Here is an 18088-nt window from a genome sequence, read left to right as displayed (position 1 = left end):
TCTGATAATTCATCCACTTAAACTATTTCAGATATAATGACTCCATAAGGTCATTCTAAATTAGATTAGAAAACTGTTAGTGTAAAAGAAAAAAAATCTCATTTGCTGAAATTCTAGCTTAGAAAATTGCTCGCAACACACTTGGAACATGTAACTGAGATCAACTGATTCAAATGACAGTTACAGTAATTCCCTGCCAAAGAGTTTTAACTAGAGATGCACCGATGTATCGGCCGATAAAGGCTATTTTTCACACTATGGGCCATCGGCTGATAGTTTAAAAACATCAAGATGATCAGGGCCGATTATATCCTGTCAATCAAAAGAGGGCAGGAAAACACATCAAGGTCATGCTGTGGTTAAAGAAGATGTCTCTTGTGTGGAATGACGACAAAACTGCAGTTTATAAGCTCTGTGTAAGCTCTGCACTAATAAAATTCTACACCGGAAGTGAGCAGCAGTAAAGCGGGAGTTTTGGCATGAAGTCTAATTTTTATTATTTTTAATTTTGCCGAGCTGCTTGCCCTGAATTAAAGCGCCAGTACACCATTGAAAGATTTAAATGAAGATGAGTTGACAATAAAGTATATATTGCACAGAAAAATATATTTGTAGAATAGTGTATTTCATATCCAGTTAATGTTAATACATAAAAAAGTTTATATATAAAATCAGTTTGATATTCAGTGATGAAGTAGAAATGCTTTCATTTGTGGTGAGTGAATGTGAGACTAACAGGAGGTTTTTTAGAATTCAGTCAATGTTAATATGAATTAATAACATTCAATAAGTTAAGAAATCTTAATTTAATCTTCAGAATTTAGTTAATGTGTTAATGTTAATTAGAGTAATATGTTTTCTGTTTATGAGACCAGTTACTGTGAAACAACTTGTTGAAATGGAGAAAATAAAGTTTTTATTTGCATTTCCTTCAGAATTGTGGAATTTATTATTATTCATTTAAAAGAAGTCATAAAAGGCAAAACTATCTGTGCTGGTTATCGGTATCGGCCGATATCACTCTGAATAATCAGTTATCGGTATCGGCTGAGAAATTTAGTATCAGTGCATCTCTAGTTTTAACCAAGTTCAGTGAACCACTTAAAGCTCCAGCAAATGGGAAAAAGTCTCTGTGTGTGTGTTTGTGTGTAAGGCAGCCAGAGAATAAGTAGGAAAAAGCTGAACATGATTCAGCTTTTTTTAAAAGCTTTTTTTAAAACGAGATTTTTAAAAATGCATACACATTTTACATATTCATAGGCATGAGTAGGTAATCACCATATGGTGGTTCAGTTTGTTCTGTAACACTACAGTAAAAACAAGCTAATGATTTGGCTAGCATGCACTTGCTAAAACGCCTTTTGCAATGATGTAACAGCTAGCATACTATTAATATCTGTACACAACTGCCATGTGAATACTATTGCATACAGGTGCATTGTATATAAATTTATAATGTTTTGGTTGCCTACCAAATGAAATGACCTTTGGAGAAACTGCTGCATTTAGCAGAGGAGTTCTAGTATAGTACAATGTCTTTGTATAATCTTTTGTGAGAATTCAGAGAAGGAAAGATGTGCAACATTCAAGTCATTAGGAAAGTAATATTAGTACTGACCCAGCCAAAGTCAATACAAAACAATATTTTCAAGAATACAGGCCACATGAGAGTATATTTCCTGTTGTTCCATCTAACAGTGCAGAAGAACCCATAACAGTCCCTCCAGGAGTTCATGATTATGCGATCACAGAAATGAATGTAAAATCAACAAATGCTGCAATATTCGAAGGAGCTTGCCATTTTTCACAATTACCGCAGATTTTCCATAGATTTGGGACAAGACGCGTCATGTGACGTCATCACAACGTGCTGAAGCCAAAGCCCTCTTCAATTCACGTGCATCGAACATGAGTATAGATAAAAGGTCTCATTTACCAACAAACATCACTGTGAAATAATTCAGTGCGATTGCAATTTCGACAATTCAAGTAGTTTTCTGCACAAAAAAAGCACAAAAACACTCTGCAAGTTGTACAGCAAATTTTGAAAAAAAGCCACAGCAAAATCAAGCATTTTTGGCCGCAGCAATCACAAAAACCAACGAAATCCTGTATGGACTGGTATAAAAGTGAATATTGTGGACAGCGTCTCAGCATCAAGCTATAGTTTGTGAAACTTTTACACTGCAGTCTGTGTAAAACAATGGCTGAAGTTATACCTTTTACAGACACAGGTATTACGCTACATACAGAGATTTGTGATGCAACTACTCCGCAATGAGATGTACAGCAAGAATAAAAAATGAAGTGCACATAGTGCATGCAGGATAACACAGAAAAGAAAAGAAGACAGGTATTAGCATTACACATTACTATTTGGAGATGTATACTGTACATACAGCAGTGGACTGATGGAGTGCAGTTCAATCATTAAGCTGCAGTGTGTTCATCTACTCTAGCTATGCGCTATAGTCCTGCCCTGACCGAGTGTACACGTGGTTGCTAAAACTCTGTGCTACAATGAAATAGGCAAGATGTTCACAGATTTACACCTTGTCCTCACTGTGAAATGGTAACAGTACCATTTTACAGAAAGTGATAATATTGCAAAGACACCATGGCAACACTGATCAACACCTACAGTATGTAAATAGCAAACCATACACAATTATGTGATACAGCTAGGTACAAAAATGTGACATATGGACAGAATTGACTGACTTTACTGCAAATGAAACGATCAGCTTTGCAATCATGTATGGGGAAGCAAAAAAAAATTATCCAACACTTATCACCCATGTGAAAAACTTGCCCCCTTAAACTTAAAATCTGGTTGTGCAACCTTTAGCATCAATAACTGCAACTAAATGGTTCTGATAACTGGAGATCAGTCTTTCACTTACTTCTAGGACTAGAATTTACTCCTATGATTTGAATCATTGTCTTACTGCATAATCCAGTTGCGCTTGAGTTTCAATTTACGGACTGAAGACCAGACATTCTCCTTTAGGATTTTCTGTTAGAGAGCAGAATTCATGTTTCCCCCAATTATTGCAAGTTGCCCAGACCCTGAAGCAGCAAAGCATCCCCACACCATCACACTTTCACCACCATGCTTGACCGTAGGTATAATGTTCTTTTTGTGGAATTCTGTGTTTGGTTTACGCCAGATGTAATGGGACCCCTGTCTGCCAAACAGTTCCACTTTCGACTCATAAACCCACAGAACATTCTCCCAAAAGGTTTGAGGATCATCAATGTGTGTTTTGGCAAAATTCAGATGAGAATTAATGTTCTTCTGGGTTATCAGTGGTTTTCACCTCACCACTCTTCCATGCATGCCATTTTTGCCCAGTGTCTTTCTGATAGTGGAGTCATGAACAGTGAACTTTACTGATGCAAGAGAGGCCTGTAGTTCCTTTGATGTTGTCCTTGGCTCTTTTGTGACTTCCTGAATGAGAAGTTGCTGTGCTCTTGGAGGAATTTTGGAAGGTTGGCCACTTCTGGGAAGGTTCACTATTGTGCTGAGTTTTTCCATTTGGAGATAATGGCTCTTGCTGCGGTTCTTTGGAGTCCCAGAGCCTGAAATAGCTTTGTAACCCTTCCCAGACTGGTGTATTTCAATCAATCCTCATCATTTCTGGAATTTCTTTCAACTTTGGTATAATGTGTCACTGGGTAAGACCTTTTAACTAACTTCATGCTGTTGAAAAGGTTCTATTTAAGTGTTGATTTGATTGAACAGAGTTTGCAGTAATCAGGCCTGGTTGCGTTTAGTCCAGTTGAACCCCATTATGAATGCAGTTTCATAGATTTTGGGAGTTCAAATACATTTTCACACAGGCCCAGTTGGTATTGGATTTTTGCTTCAATAGATCATCATTTAAAAACTGTATTTTGTGTTTACTCAAGTTATCTTCGTTTTATCTTAGATTTTCTTAGATTAATTTCTGAAACAGTTTAGTATGAGAGATACATAAAAAAAAACAAACAGAAGAAATCAGGATAGCGGCAAATACTTTTTCACAGCACGTTCAAAATTTTATACGCCGACAAATGAAAGCCCAGTCTACAATCTCAACTTTCTGCTTTTGAGAATTTCTAAACCTGCACATGTGGCACCATTTCTTTAACACCTCCGAAATGAATTTAATTTCCTGTAGCAAGCAGTGAATATGAAGTGTTTTAACACAGACCTTTTAGCAACTATTTATACACTTACATAGTCAGGACTGTGAAGCATTAAAACAGATACCACCTCAAAAAAAAACTTCTCTCAGAGACTTGCTACTGTAAAACACATTAGAATGAAAGTTGCAGAAGGAGCTATTGTTTTTCACACCATTTATCGATTACACATTTGCCTTCCATTAGCCATAAGAAATATGGATGGAGGTGGCAGATTTTAACGGCTAATTTCTCTTTAAAAAAACGCCTCTGAGCTTCTGCTATATAACGGCGAAGACTATGAAATACTACAAACGATTTTTAATAGCATTATGCAGTGATCAGAATTGTGTTAAACAACTGCAGTTTATTATACTGACAGGTTGCACACACTTAATGTGTCTCAAACAGCTTCCCAAGGAGCCACCTGGTATAATTTTCCAGCACGTTCTTGAAGAACTTATCATGCTCCGAGTGCTTGTTTCCATCCTGGAAATACTTTATGCCTCATTCATACAACTTTATTATATGTCTTAGAAACAAACTTCAAAACTAAGACTTTTGATCAAAATGTTTTAGTGATATTGTATGTAAGAGATAATCAACAAAGCATCCTGATATCAGAAAATGGAACATGGAAGTGAACACAAAAAAACAAAGCAGAGTGGTTTTCTTCAGGACTCATCAACAAGTATGGTCCTAGTTATACCACTATTTAGATACTACCCAAAAAGTTCCAAAAGTCTCCATACATAGGGGAGATTAATACTTTTTTACAAAATGTTGTCCAAAATTTTTCATATATATATATATATATATATATATATATATATATATATATATATATATATATATATATATATATAAAGTTTGTTTGTTTGTTTATTTATTTATTTATTTATTTCAGATAGCCTTTAAGTATGCCTTTGGCAAAAGAAGGTATTGAAATCATTCTCATGGCTGGATTATGAAGCTGTCACAAGGTTGCGATGGACTGTAACAGGAAACATGGCAAAGAAATTCAAAAACACTGGAAGTTTTATGGACCAACCAACAAAGCATAAAAGTTTTGATATGATTTGTGAACATGTAATTGTGGAAAAACTATTGTGTTTAGTTGACCTATTACCTATTAGTTTTTCTTTCTTTAAAACAACATAAAAAAAAAAAAACATTCTGACATTGTGACAAAGCTTTGCCTTAGTATTTATTGCTAGCTATGAGGAAGAGGAAAAAAAAACAGTAAAGTATTTAACTCTTAATCTTTAGCAATTTGACAGACATGTACTCTTCATTTGTAGTTTAAAACACAATGTAACTCAACTAAGCTCTAGTGGATGCCCTTTTTTTTTAGTATTCTTCTGCACTCATATCTAAACATGCCGACCACATTACATATACAATCTCTGGGGAAAATTACACAAAAAAAGACACAGTGTGGGTCCCTCTATCCCCCCCCCCTCTCTCTTTCACACACACACACACACACACACACACACACACACTAACATTCTTCCCTCATGCCAGTCCCAGCTTCCCCATGGCATCAATATTCTATTTTCAAACTGCAGATTCGTAATTAGTTTCTGCTTCTGTTAGGTTGGAGAAGTGCAGACTAAGAGAGGGAGTATGGCTGAGAGAGGTGTAGAATATCTAATCACTTCCATGCCAGGAAGGAGAGGTGAGACTAGATTTGGAAAAAAATGGATATAAAAAAAATTATACAGTGACAGTCTAAACCTGAGCCAGAGGGAGAGAGAGAAAGATGAATACAGAGATGGTAAGTGCACAATTTAGTTATTGTTTGTTATGTTATTGTTAGTATCACAGAGGAAACTCTTGTGACCCATGAAGAAACAAATAATCACTATAAAAATGACAAACATCAAAGTGAGGCCTGTGTACTCTTTTCACACTGAGGGTGAACTGATCACATTGAGATTTTCAGGGTCAAGCTAAGGACACGGAAATCACAGAGCTATCGTGCCACTCAATGCTGACTGCAGCTCAGCTCCGAATGTGCTGATGGGAATGGAGAGCACTGAGCTGACCTTCAACTCCTTTCAAACACACACACACACACACATACAAAAACATTATGCAAGAGCTTAAGATGATAATGTCCAATTTATCTACTTCATCAGATGATATCAGCATCAAATTCCATTAAAAGCAAATTACTGCGTTTACTGCAACTAACATTAGTGAGTCACCTCTGAGATAAACCTAATGATCAGTGCAATCCTTTGCTTTATGGGGTTGGGTCAGCTAAAACCTCTAAGACTAAAAGCAAAAATTTAAATCATTGATGCTGTATATATTTGTCTAGACATGCCTATGCCACTTAGAATATACTAGCACTGTGGATTCTAAAGCAGGGTTTTCCCATTTTAATACAGGAAACACTTCTCCTCCTGTTGCATGTTGAAGCTGGGGGGTCAAGTTTGAAGACCCACCTTTGATTGGGTATTTGGGGTTTCAATACCCAGAGTGGGCGACATGGTTGTACAGTGGGTAGCGTTACTGCCTCACAGCTCCAGGTTCTGATTCTTACCTTGCAAAAACATGTAGTAATATGGACTGCCTGAGCTAAACGACCTCAAGGTGTGAATGTGTATGTGTGTGCATGGTGCTCTGCAATGGACTGCCCTCTTATCCATGGTGTATTCCTGACTTGTGCCCAGTATTCCCAAGAAGAAAAATGAATGAATAAATAAATAACCAGTGTGAGTGATAAACACATCACCAAAGCTAGCTATTGGTAGTGACAGTTCTCAAATTGAAATGGGCAAATTCCTCCAAACCTTGGCAGCAATGATTTGACTTCTTCAGTAAGACAACAGAGACCATAAGGGCTAAATTATGCCTGAAAATTATAATGTACTACTCCATTCTCTTATGATGAGAACTCAGGAGGTGTCATAACCCAAGAACTTCTTCATGAGTTTAGTTCTTTAGGTATAACAAGCTCTGCACCTTGATAGTGTCAACCACTTGGGTCCTATTATTATTACAGTGGATGTGGAGCCCTTACAAAACATAAACACATTACTTAGCTCGGGCCTTGTACTCTTGTTAGGCCACTTCTTAATAAACCACTTCTTGGCACCAATGATCTCTCCAATTACCCTCCACTCTCAGGCATGCCTTTTGTAGATAAGATTGTGTAGAAAGTTGTAGCCCCACAACTTTGTTCTTTTCTAAGTAGTAATAACAAGCATGGTGTTTTGCAGTCTTGCTTCCAGAAAGATCATATTAGAGAATCAGTGCTGGCTAAAGTTATCAGTGACCTCCTGCTTGCCTCAGATTGTGGATTAATTTTGGCTTTAGTTCTGATTTTGACTGTACCACTTGTCATTACTGACCATAATATTTCAATAGACAAGCTTAAAACAGAATTTAGTTAGACAGACAATGTCTTGACTGATTCAGATCTTATTTGACAGACTGATACCAGTTTGTTAGCACAAATAGAGATTCTTCAGAGACCAAAATATAATACAATGTCCTTCAAGGTTCTGTCTAAGGCCCCTATTATTCTCCCTTTATATCCAGTCTCTTGGACGTGCAACTGGCAAACATAATGTTGGCTTTCACTTCTATGCTGATGACACACAATTATATTTGTCAGTTCAGCCCAAATTAGCAGCACAGCTACACAAAGCAGAAGACTATAAAAGGCATGAAAGCTTGGCTGAATAAAAACTTAAATTCGTGACAAACAGAAATGCTCATTTTGGCTACCCACAATAAGGTTGCAGATTTGGGCCTGGAGCTACTCTGTAAAACAAAAGGAACCCTAGATGCCAGTTTATCGTTTGATTCCGATGTGAGTAATATCTGTAATTGTCATCTGAGAAACAGGCAAAAAATAAGAAATATGCTAAACCGGCATGAAGCCGATAAAACTAGTGCATGCTTTCATAACTTCTATGTTGGACTCTAGTAAGGTGTTGCTGACTGGCTGCCATGCTGCCTCTTTAAGGATGCTTCAGCTAGTTCTGAATCCAGCAGTCTATGTCCTTACCAGGAAAAGAAAGTGTGCCAGAGCTCATTTCCTTAGTTTATTTTTCCCCAAGCTAAAATGGCAGCCTATTAAGTTTCTGACCTCCTGAACTCTCTGATCTCCTGAAACAGTATAACCCATCCTGAGCACTTCTCTTAGGAAACACACACAGGTTTGGATGCAAATACAGGTCAAAATGGGCAAAGCCAATATCATATTTAGGCAGGCAAAAAGGTCAGGTGGTCAACAACAGAGACAAACAGTGCTCAAACCAAAAGAGCAATCCATAAACAGCAGACCTGGAATTGTTACTAGGACAAAGCTAGGGGCGAGATTTAATAATGTTTTAATGAAAGTCTGAGCCGTTTAATAGGTGTATTAGATTATCAACATGTGTGTTGTGTTTGTAGTCTGGTGACTATGATAAAGTTATACTGTATGTTATACTAGGGGTGGCTTATATCAATGGGTTCGTAAAACAGAGGGTTATATATATATATAAGGGTTGATTTTTGGCATCCACATCATTTTATTTGTGTTTAACAAATGTTTGGATTTTTTTTTTTTTTTTAAACCGAGTACAACAGCACCACCATTGGTTGCAAGAAAAGCACATAGAATGTATGAAGCGAGGCTGTGGGCTAACTGAAACGAGTGCAGCATTGTAAATTCATAGTCAACACACCCCATACGTTTAGCTCCATTTTGGCTAATATCTATAGTCCATTTCATGACGTTTTTGTAATAAGTCATCAGTAGGCATGTTATGGTGTCGGTCGGGTATAATTACTGTAAACAAAGTGGATTATTTACACTATCATAACCCTTAAATGTGTTTGGACAAGAAGCTAAAAGTTAATAGACTGAGCAAACAAATTTTACAAAAGGACAGAGGCATATGTTGTTTTTTTACTTTGTTTCTGAATTATAGGGTAACAGATCATTTGTTTATCTTTTTTTTCTCTTCAGAGGATACTCAGTGTGAGAGCAGTCAAGCATTGTGGGTTTGAAGCACATAAAAACATTTTTAATCACTAATGCAGCTCCCGATCTCAATGGTTAAGGCACTTGGTTACTGATCAGAAGGTTGGGGGTTTAAACCCCAGCACTGCCACTCTTGGGCCCTTGAGCAAGGCCCTTAACCCTCTCTGCTCCAGGGGCGCTGTATCATGGCTGACCCTGTGCTCTGACCCCAGATTCCTAACATGCTTGGATATGTGAAGAAGATAATTTCACTGTGCTGTAATGTATATGTGACAAATATAGGCCTTTTCTCTTCTTCTTCTAAATATAGCATTCAAAAAGTAATAATTAATCTTCAATAAAAAAGGATTTTACTTTGTAGTATGACAACATTATTGATTCCTATAACAATATGAATTAGAATTATCAACTTTAACATGACTGTTTCACCCTTTCTGTTTTATATTGTGACCTTTTGATGATATACCATATCTAACTGCACAGAAGTAGCTGAATGTATTGCAACCATTAAAGCAATATCACACATCATAAAGTCTGAGGCAGATGATTTAGGCCACAGAAAAGCAGAATCAGCTTTTCTGGTCATATGTAGTTTATTTGCCTGAGCTCTGTGTTCTCCACCAGCATGCGATAAAGTTAGCATAGCACAATTTGCGCTCTGATAAAACATGTTAAGAGTGCAATCATCAAAGCAGCTGATTCCTTAGTAAGCAATACATGATTTGAGTTCTCTTTCCTCAGCTTATCATTATTAAATTGGTTGACTTAATATTTTCAGTTTCTTTGTCATTAATTTTGGGCCATATTCAAATATTTACATCCCTGCCTGCCCCTCATTCAACCACAAGTTCACCGTACAACTTGACTCAATCACACTCACGCCAACCTGGACAGCCAGAAACCTTGGGGTAACTTTTGGTGACAACTTGACCACAGACCACATTTCAACAACTGCATGATCCTGTAGGTTCATTCTGTACAACATCAAGAAAATCAGTACCACTCACTACTACGCACTACTCTCGGGCCTCCCAGCCAGCTCCATCAAACCCCTTCAGATGATTCAGAATTCAGCAGCACGCCTTGTTTTCAACCAGCCCAAAAAAACCCATGTCACACCCTTTTTCATCTACCTCCACTGGCTTCCTGTAGCTGCCCGTATCAAATTCAAGGCCTTGATGCTCATGTACAAGACATTGTCTGGAACAGCGTCTCCCTACCTGCTGGTATGAATGTTGTGGATAAAAATGACATGAAATAAACATGAGGGAGACCTAGTATCCTGTAAAGGGGAGAAGAAGAAAAGACGGGCACCAAGACACACAGAAGCGGTGTGAGGCGGATATTGACTGATATTGAATATTGAATTGGATTCACACTTTAAAGATCTTAGATCTTTAAGAGTAATACACTATGGTTTATTAGTCAAAAAAGTCAAAAAAAGTATACGAGCTGAGGAGTGCTAAAACACACACACACACACACACACTCTCATACAGTCAAGGGCGGCCATGTAGACATAACACATGCGCACACTCTCTCTCTCTCTCTCTCTCTCTCTCTCTCTCTCTCACACACACACACATACTACTATAACTTTATAAGAATAATAAAAAGGAATATTAAGATATTATAAGGGTAATATCTTATAATAATAATATATATACTCTTTATAAAAAACAGAATAATAGGATATGTAGGACAGTAGAAGGGTAATATAATGATATTATGAAGTAGGAAGTACAGTAAACCGTTTTTCAAGCAGTATAACTATATATAAAATAGAGATATAGAGCAAATATGAAAATAAATTATAAACTAGAAATGCAGGCTCGCAAGGAAGGCCTTAATGTTAAGAGAGAACCATGAGGAGCCATGGGTGGCATAAGGGTGGCTGAGTCAAGCTGCCCCCCCCCCCCCCGCGAGATAATAGTAAGACCGAGGTCACTCTAGATTGTTTTGTCTCTCCACTTTTGATTTTATGGGTTATTCAAATCCCTTGGTTTTGATTCTCTGGGTTATTCACATCCCTAGGTTTTGATTCTCTGGGTTATTAAAATCCCTTGGTTTTGATTTTCTGGGTTATTAAAATCCCTTGGTTTTGATTCTATGTGTAAGTGGAATGGCCCTTTTCTGGAACATAAGAGTAAGGTAGATGAGCTCTTTTTTAACCCTATTGGTAGTGATATCATAGTCTTCTTGAAACATATGGGTTATTTACTGTGTAAGTACAGTATAAATACTGGAGCTTAAGCTCAGAGTATCAGATCACTTCTGAGAATTCTCATCGGTGTGGATCTCGTGTGGTGGAACGGAACCAATAAAGCTGGACCCTTGCTTTTTCTCACTCACGGCTGGTGTCTTTTTTTCTATCTCTAACTGGGCTCAGAGGTAGATGTGAGTATTGGCTTCTATGTTGAATTTTAAGTGTTTTTGGGTAATAGGCTAAATTTGAGCCAACAACTTCCAACCTCAATCCGGACAGCAGAATCGGTCACTATCATCAAAAAACAGATAAAGACCCACCTCTTTTGTGAACACTTAACTAACCCCAACTTGGCCCCCCTACAAAAATTTTTTATTCAAAATAAAAAAATAAAATAAAATAAAATAAAAATTCTACACTTACACTGGTTCTTACACCTCTACTCTGCACACTTTGCTTCTCTAGAACTCAATTAAAAGATCTTGTATGGTAGCACTACTTGTATTGTTCTCCACTTGATATATCACTTTGCTTATATTTCCTCATTTGTAAGTCGCTTTGGATAAAAGCGTCTGCTAAATGAATAACATGTCAAATGTAAATTTATATGGGGACAGTCCTGCGTATTCAGAGAAAGGTTAAGCACGTTTCTGGGTGTTGCATTCAGATTCCTATGATACCGTGCCCAACATGGCAGCCAAAATGTTTTGGCATCTTGATGTTTTATCTTTGTGCCAGGCCAGATTCAGTATTCAAAGGACATGCTTCTTAATACCAGGAGAAATGTACCAGATGATCTGTGCCCAGAGATTTTAACACACTCCGTGGATTTATTAGCGCTGCTCCTGAAGTGTGCCAAAAAAAAGTGCCAATTCGAAATGATCATTGTGTTTTAATTTTATATTGGTGTGTTGAATTTTATTAGAACTAATCTATTTAGTTTGGGGAATCCTTTTGAATAAAGTAGCTTTAAATATTTTACCAACCACATAGCAAGGTAATGTCACGAACCTCGAATCGGCACGGAAGCAGGAGTGGGCGGCAGGTGTACAGCGTAGTATCAGGAAGTTCAAGAAACGTAGTCATAGGACAGGCAAGGGTCAAGCGATCGGGCGAACAACACAAACGGGGTCAGGCAGAGAGCGTAGTCGAAACCGAAAACAAGGGTCGAGGATCACGAGAAAACAAACAAACTAGAACGGCTTGGTAACGCAGAGAAACGAGCGACTGAGCGTATACTTCGCGTACATTCTGGGTGAATGACTTCCCTAAGTACTAGCGGTGAGAGTGTGTGTGTGTGTGATTGGTGCCAGGTGTGTCTGATCAGAACTCCGGGGATGGTGAGCGCATGCGTGCATGAGAAGTGAGTGTTGCATCTTGGGAATTTGAGTTCTGATCGGACTGAGCTGTGACAGAACCCCCCCCCCCCCAACGGGCTCACTCCGGGAGCCGAGTTCTTTCTTGGCCTCCCCCGGAGTCGTGGACCAGGGAGATAAGGATAAGTTGCGTGAAAGTCTTTAGTAAGCTGTGGATCCAGTATATCCTGCTTGGGAACCCAGCATTGTTCCTCAGGTCCATAACACTCCCACTCGACCAAATACTCCAGCTTGCCTATCCTGTGTCTAGATTTGAGGATGTTCTTGACACGGTAAGCCGGTTGTCCATCAATTTCCAGAGGGGTCGGAGGAGTTTCAGCTGGTACTTCGGTGGCTAGTGGACCATTGATAACAGGCTTGAGACGTGATACGTGAAATGAGGGGGAGATGCGGCTGTGTCGTGGCAGTTCCAGACGGTAGGTGACTTCATTGACTCGCTTGAGGATCTTGAATGGTCCAGTGTATCTTGGCGTTAGTTTTTTACAGCTATGAGCTTGTCTTAAGTCCTTTGTGGACAACCACACCCGATCGCCTGGTTGGTAATTAGGGTGTTCTTTGCGGCGGCGATCTGCTTTGTGCTTGTACATGTCTGTGGTCTCTTTCAGGCGTCGGTGGGTGTCAACCCAGACACGCTCGCTACGTTCAAACCAGTGGTCAACGGCAGGAACTGCGGTGGGAGTTGCGTTCCATGGGAACAGTGGAGGTTGGTAACCTAGTACGCACTGGAAAGGAGTGAGATTGGTAGCCGAATGACGTAGTGAGTTCTGGGTGTACTCGGCCCATGGCAAAAACTTGCTCCAATCCTCTGGGTTATTGGCACAGAAAGTACGGAGGAATCGCCCTAGTTCCTGATTGATTCGTTCAACTTGTCCATTGGCTTGTGGGTGATATCCGGAGGTGAGATTCACTGTTACTCCCATCTTGGTCATGAAGCTGGACCACACTCTGGAAGTAAACTGCGGGCCCCTGTCACTGACAATCTCCTCCGGAATGCCGAAATATCTGAACACATGCTGGAATAGAAGTTCGGCTGTCACGAATGCGGTGGGGAGAGCAGGTAATGGAATGAAACGTACGGACTTGGAAAACCGGTCCACTGTGACTAGAACTGTGGTATTTCCTTGGGATCTTGGCAAATCTGTTATGAAGTCTACGGATATGTGTGACCATGGGCGTTCGGGTATGGGTAAGGGCTTGAGCCTCCCAGCTGGGAGGGTCCGAGGTACCTTATTCTGTGTGCAAGATGAACAGGACGTCACCACCTTGTGTATATCTCCCTCCATATTGGACCACCTGTACTTCTCTTTTAGGAGATGGTGTGTGCGCTGTGCCCCTGGATGCCCTGTGCCGAGTACCGTGTGTGCCCAGATGATGAGTTCTTGGCGGTACTCTTCGGGTACAAATAGTTTGTTCGGAGGACACTTTACGGGTACTTGTGACTGGGGAATCTGCTCTAGCTCCTGGTCCAGATCCCACTCTAGCGCATTAATAATACATGAAGGATGGATGATGTACTCTTCATGCTCGTTGACTCGTTCTGTGTGGTCGAGACGAGACAGAGCATCAGCTTTTGTGTTCTTGGACCCGGGTCTGTAGGATAACGTGAAGTGAAACCTGGTGAAGAATAGGGCCCATCGGGCCTGGCAGGATGTGAGTCGCTTTGCAGTGTGAAGGTACTCCAGGTTCTTATGGTTTGTGAAGATGACAAAGGGATGTGTAGCCCCCTCTAACCAGTGTCTCCACTCCTCCAGCGCTAACTTAATTGCCAAGAGTTCACGATTTCCCACATCGTAGTTTCTCTCAGCGGGGGAAAGCTTTCGCGAGAAGAACGCCACCGGATGGAGCTTTGGCTTCTCTCCAAATCGTTGGGATAGAATGGCTCCTACCCCGGTCTCTGACGCATCCACCTTCACTATAAACGGTCTGGATGGGTCCGGATGTTTGATGATGGGTGCAGTAGTGAAGGCTTTCTTGAGCTTGTCGAAGGCAGATTGGGCAGTTGAATTCCATGACAGACGTTTGGGTTTCCCCTTTAGCAGGGACGTGAGGGGGTTGGCGATGGCACTGAAATTTCTGATAAACCTCCTGTAGAAGTTCGCAAACCCCAGAAACCTCTGTAGTTCCTTGATCGTCGTGGGTGTGGGCCAGTTTACTACTGCCTGGACCTTTTCTTGGTCCATGGTGATCCCCTCGGGGCTGATGACGTATCCCAGAAACGCAATGGTGGTTCTATGAAATTCGCATTTCTCAGCTTTAACATATAACTGATGACGGAGCAGTCATTGTAGAACTTGGCGGACGTGGTGAACATGTTCCTCCCGGGAGTCAGAATATATCAGAATGTCGTCGATGTAGGCAATCACATGGCGTCCCAGCATGTCACGTAACATGTCATTAATTAGACATTGGAAGACTGAGGGAGTGTTAGAAAGCCCATACGGCATGACCTGATACTCATAGTGGCCTGAAGTTGTGCTGAACCCAGTCTTCCATTCATCTCCCTCTCGAATCCGGACCAAGTTGTATGCACTGCGTAAGTCCAGTTTTGTGAAGATGGTAGCAGTGCATAATTGTTCCAGAGCGGCTGGTACTAGAGGTAGTGGGTAACGGTACTTGACGCAACACTGGTTTAGTCCTCGGTAGTCGATGCATGGTCGTAAACCTCCTCCCTTCTTCTCCACGAAGAAAAACCCCGCGGATGCTGGAGAAGTAGATGGTCGTATATAACCTTGGTGCAACGCTTCCTGAATGTACTCTTCCATGGCTTTTTGCTCAGTTACCGTTAACGGATAGACTCTCCCTCGTGGTGGTGTAGTGCCTGGGAGCAAATCGATTGCGCAGTCGTAATCTCGATGAGGAGGTAGTCCGCTAGCCTTCTTCTTACTGAATACTTCCGTGAGGTCGTGGTAAACACTGGGGATCAGAACGTTGTCTGCCTTGTCCGGGCTCTCAGTGGATGTGGATGCTAAGGAGATCACAGGGACTTGAAGACAGTGATTGATGCAGTGAGCTGACCAGCGAGTGATCTCCCTTTGATTCCATGAAATTTGTGGATTGTGATGTTCGAGCCAAGGAAGACCGAGAACCACTGGATGCCGGGCCGTCACAATGACATGGAACGTAATTTTCTCCTGATGAAGAGCGCTGGTGTGGTGGTTAATAGGTTCGGTGCAGTGGGTGATTAAGCCATCTCCGATGGGGGCTCCATCAATGGCTTGGACACAGCGGGGGGTGCTGAGAGGACGAACGGGGATGTTATATTGGAGTATGGTTTCTTGGTCAATGAAGTTCCCCGCCGCTCCAGAGTCGATCAGCGCCTCTAAAATACAGGAAACGCTTGAGTATTCTAATATAACGGGTAATACGAACGCAGACTGAACTGAGTACTGGGCAATGGGTTCTAAACTCACCCCTGGCTGAGGTTGTTTGGCAGTTTTGGTTTCCCCTCGGGTAGAGCACTGTTTGAGAGGGCATTGTTGCATGAAGTGGCCCTTCTCGCCGCAGTAGAAACAACAATGTTCACGGCACCGTCGTTCTCTCTCCTGCATGCTCACCCGAGTCTGTCCCAGCTGCATGGGTTCGCTAGGGCTCTCAGATGCTGGTGCTTCCGCCTCGCTGCGTATGGAGCAGCGGCTCCGTAGTAGACGATCCAGGCGTATAGCTACATTGATGAGTGAGTCGAGAGTCAGCTGATCATCGCAGCACGCCAGCTCCATTACGATGTCGGCATTTAATCCCCGGCGAAACATAGCCTTTAGAGCGGGTTGATTCCATCCGCTCCTAGCGGCCACAGTACGAAATTCAAGAGCGTAATCCACCACAAAACGTGATCCCTGCATCAAGGACAATAATTCCTCCCCAGTCTCCCGGTTGTCTGGAGAATGATCGAATACAGTGCGGAAGCGTGATGTCAGCTGATCATACGTGCTGATACCGTTCCCTTCCTGTTCCCATTCCGCGGTGGCCCAGCAGAGAGCTCTCCCGGTTAAAAGTTCCATGAAGTGGATTATCTTCTGATTCTCCGTCATGTCTGGGTACGTGGAAAAAAACAGGGAGCACTGGAGTAAAAAACCTCGACAGCGTGCCGGATCTCCATCATACTTCTCCGGTGCTGGAGTGGGAGGTAAGCGTGTGGTCGGCGACGTAGAAAGCTGCGCGGCTTGGTTTATCCGAGCTACCTGCTCAGTCAGGTGGGCGAGACGGTGATCATGGTCACTAATCATCCGGCCATGTCCCTCGATGGCTTGCGGCCAACGATCTCCCACTGCTTCCATTGGAAGGCGAAGTATTCTGTCACGAATACTGTCGCGGCAGGTGTAGAGCGTAGTATCGGGAAGTTCAAGAAACGTAGTCGTAGGACAGGCAAGGGTCAAGCGATCGGGCGAACAACACAAACGGGGTCAGGCAGAGAGCGTAGTCGAAACCGAAAACAAGGGTCGAGGATCACGAGAAAACAAACAAACTAGAACGGCTTGGTAACGCAGAGAAACGAGCGACTGAGCGTATACTTCGCGTAGATTCTGGGTGAATGACTTCCCTAAGTACTAGCGGTGAGAGTGTGTGTGTGTGTGATTGGTGCCAGGTGTGTCTGATCAGAACTCCGGGGATGGTGAGCACATGCGTGCATGAGAAGTGAGTGTTGCATCTTGGGAATTTGAGTTCCGATCGGACTGAGCTGTGACAGGTAGCATTTGTAAACACTATATCATTTAATTGTGTATGATGTTAATATACTGAAATTAATATACAATCACGTCGTTGGTTTAAAATTTTTCAAATGCCATTAAATTTGGTTAGGAATGTATTTTGATTTGTTTGTAACTCTGTGGTTAGGACTTGGGACTTAAATCAGAAATTGTTTGTCTTTACTTGGGACTTGACATGAGACATAGTGATGGGAAGTTCAGATCATTTTACTGACTCGGATCTTTGAATCTTGTTCAGCAAAATGAACAAATCTTTTTCCGAGTCATTTCAGCAGAATAAAATTAAAATGTTACATGTTAAATTCCCCAACACATCTAGTACTTAATAAACTATGAAATAAACTATAGGCTAATGCAACCATGGCCAAATTATGAGAAACAAAAATGATTTATTAATAGCTTAGCATTAGGTCTTCAAGCTATGCTGTCTGTTAGTTCACCTCACCTCCTGATCTGAGTCGTTCAATTGTCACGTCACATTTGTCACCTCCAGAAACAGAAATGTTCACCTCTTGAGTCTTCGGGTTCGAGTCGTTCATTCATCCCGTTTCGGGTATTGCATGGTGCATTGCCTATGTGGCGGTCACCAGAAAAACGAACGACACGAACCCGAAGAACTAATCGTTTCTGTTTCCTGTACAGA

At 41.1% G+C, this 18088-nt stretch overlaps 1 protein-coding gene across 1 annotated transcript in view; it reads right to left on the bottom strand.

Moving 5' to 3' along the window:
- pcxb (pyruvate carboxylase b) overlaps window positions 1–18088 on the bottom strand; it is a 255749-nt gene that overhangs the window by 169669 nt on the left and 67992 nt on the right. The window lies entirely within an intron of this gene.

The sequence above is a fragment of the Ictalurus furcatus genome, chromosome 7, assembly GCF_023375685.1.
Source record: "Ictalurus furcatus strain D&B chromosome 7, Billie_1.0, whole genome shotgun sequence".
Classification (NCBI taxonomy): domain Eukaryota; kingdom Metazoa; phylum Chordata; class Actinopteri; order Siluriformes; family Ictaluridae; genus Ictalurus; species Ictalurus furcatus.
Note: the sequence above shows the minus strand (reverse complement) of the source record. Positions and strands in the feature narration are given on the sequence as shown.